Below are 3391 nucleotides of genomic sequence, written 5' to 3' on the forward strand. Positions count from 1 at the left end.
ATTAATATTACTTTTGGTAATTAATTGAAAACAAGTTTTCTACTCAGTAAACATAAAAATATTACAAGAAAGTTATCACATTTGACTATGAAATATTTTGCAGTTATTTACATATCTACATTTCCATGGCGTACTAAATAATTATAAAAAATTGTATTTTTCTACATTTTTTTGAAGTAAAAAAAATATTTCACGCGCCTTTGTATGATCTGCACACGCACACATACACATAAACACCAATTTAAATGTGCTATTTATAATATCGAAGCATATATAAATCGATATTTAATCGATAACACATCGTAAGCTCTCTGCGTAGTCAGTGGTTTTATCTCGCTTTTCTCACTCCAGGCAAGTTAAATGGCGAAGGTATGCATACACATACACATATTATATGAATAAATACATGCATATGCATGAGTATTTATTAAATATTTTAAAAAGTGAAAAAATGCGTTGTTATTTTCCAATTCGGAAAATTGTATCCCGGAAATGAGAGAGAGACAGAGAGAGCATGAACTTTATCTTCAAACAAGGACAAGCGTTAGGGATTATGCATTGCATGACTGTATATCTAACATAGAGAGACACTTTGGTCTTAGAGCATAGGAATCTTCTCAGGTTTTCTGCAGTTTCGTCGACGTCGCCAAGTCAGCAGAGTTTCAAGCATTGACTACGAATAAAGAGCTCCTCGAATATATGGTGGCTTTTAGAAAGCGAGCTTTGAGTTTTTTTTTTTTTTTTTTTGAACTCTATAATGGCAAAATGGATTTGGAATGGAGTATTCTCAAGGTGGTTAGTCGGTTCCATCGGATGTCAATGATACCAATTTGAATGAGGAGCCTGTCAAGCCGCACTTCCATGGATAGTGGACAAAGCGCAGTCTTTTAAAGATTTCAACTCTATCCCATCAGACATTTCAGTGGCACAGATTTTAATGAGCGAGCTGCAAAAAAAAAAAACAAAATAGAACTGGGCGCAAGCCCGTGCAGAACTTTGTGAAGGTGGCAACTAGGATGCGCGGATCACAATAGCTTAAATTTGATAAACGAGCCGCCGTGGGTGGAAAATGGCAAAGCTGCTGAACTGGCTAACTTACAACTTCCCATCTCATTGATCTAAGCTTTAGTGAGCGAGCTGTATATAGTCTGCCGAATGTATAAACTGATTCCTAACAGTTTTCTGAGAAAACGAGGGACGGGCAGTGCGTGAATCAACATTTTCACTGAGAAATAAGCTTAAGTCATAAACCTACGGTCCCGAGGACAACGATTGCAGGTAAATGTTTAATCTTAACATCCTTTTCTGAATTCTACAGGTACACATATTCATTTAAGAACTCGGTATTCTCTATAAAGCTTGGAAGGCGTTCCTATTCTGTGCAGGAGGAAGAAGACGAGCACTTCTAATAGATACAACAATTGACGCTGATTCCAATTGCTTCCTCCTTCGGCTGGATGTAATAAAAACCCTAAAAAATTTAAAGCAAAATTACGTTCTCTGGAACATTTACTTTCGGATTCACGCAAACGTTTCAAAGAAGTAGGAACCAAGTGAAGCTATGATTTCATAGATCCCGCGAATCATTGCTGCCACAACCTTTAAATAGTTTGAGATAAGGCACTGATTGGTAATCTCACTTATAAAAGACTGAAGCCTCTGAAGCTGTCTAAGAAACATATAGCGAACTGATAAGCATTTTGTATATAAAGTTATCGGGCTAAAAAAATAAGGGTTCGTCAAGCAAACTAAAAAGTAATCGGCTTATGGTAAGATTACCATTAACATCTCACTTATAAAAAACATTTTCGAGCCTCTGAACCTGTCTAGCGAAAACCGAACTGATAATTATTTCGTATTTAAAGTTATGGGAGAATTTTGAAAACAACAAATACGGGCTCGTCAAGCAAAATGAAAAGCACTCGGCATGTAGTAAGAGCAAAGAGTAGAATATCGCCATGGAAACTGTGGAATATGAGCTTTTGTGGCATAGAGCATATAATGCAGTCTTCGGATGGACTATATCATACAGAGGGGAGGGGGGGATATATGTACAAGGAGATACGTTTGTTGCAAGACCATAAAGTAAAGAGTTTACCAAGGAAACTGATCAGTATTACTGGTGGTTCTTTGCCTGTATATGCTTCGGAGCTTAAAGCTTTTGAAAACTATTGGCTGTAGGATAAAACTTCCGGTGGGCAGTAAGGAGTATCACACCGATGCTTAGTCAGTACCAACATCATAGTCTAAGCGGCTTGAAATCGGAGGTGAAAAAGCTTTTGATGGTAAGCGATCAGCTACTAGAGTTGGACTTCAGTGATTTGACTATTATCCGTTCTCTAAACCGTTTTGTAGGTCAATACAATTAAGACAGCATTTTGTATTATTATACCAGTAAGCCGAAATTTTTTCCGAAAAAAACCTATTTGCAAGTTACGTTAATGGATTTTAATTACAACTCTCCAGAAAAAAAATATTTCAGCAAAGCAACAACAACATTATTGTAGGTAGGTTTTGTAATTTCGTATACATATCTTTATACACCTTATATATTTATGTAGATATGTATGTAGCATACATATATGTATGTAAGTGCGTGTGCGTCTGAATTATTTTATAGCACATCGTAGATAATAAAAGCTAATACGAAGCAACAAAACAACAAAGCTTTATACATACACACATACACACGCGCCATTAAACGCAACAATTGGCGAACGTGACGTTAGCTTAACAAATTCATATTGTCTAAATACATACATACATACCCATATAGCATATTTGTTTATTAAGAGTTGACTTTACTATATTATTGCGAGCTTATAACCAAACCTATGGCGTATTAACATCGCATACTACAATGAACGATGCAGCAATTCTGCGCGCCTAATTAACAAATACGAAAAATAAATGTAGACTATCAAGCGGTATAGCTCATAGTTGTACATATGTATGTTTGTTTGTTTGTTTAGATAGATCTATTAAAGCTGTTCGCCTGCTATTTCGAAGATAATCTACGACAAGTGTTTATTTGAACGTTATACATTTTTAATAAAGCTGATTTCAGCGCACAGATACAGTTATATATACAACATACATTTGTACATACATACATACGTACAAATATACTGCTCAAGTGGAGAAAAATATCGCTGATAACTGCATTGAAAGTTAAAGATGTATACATTTTACATAGGCATACACCCTCTTAGCGATCCGCTCATTTTGCATTTTCGCGATTTCCATAAAACATTTCGGGATCCCGAAAATTTTCGGGATTTTTATATTTTTGCATTTTAATCAGTTATTAAATAATAAAAAGTAATATATTTTAATTAATATATCTTAATCCGATCATTTTGCATTTTCGCGATTTCCATAAAACATTTCG

This window comes from Bactrocera latifrons, unplaced genomic scaffold (genome assembly GCF_001853355.1).
Source record: "Bactrocera latifrons isolate USDA-ARS-PBARC rearing strain unplaced genomic scaffold, ASM185335v1 scaffold_4, whole genome shotgun sequence".
NCBI lineage: Eukaryota > Metazoa > Arthropoda > Insecta > Diptera > Tephritidae > Bactrocera > Bactrocera latifrons.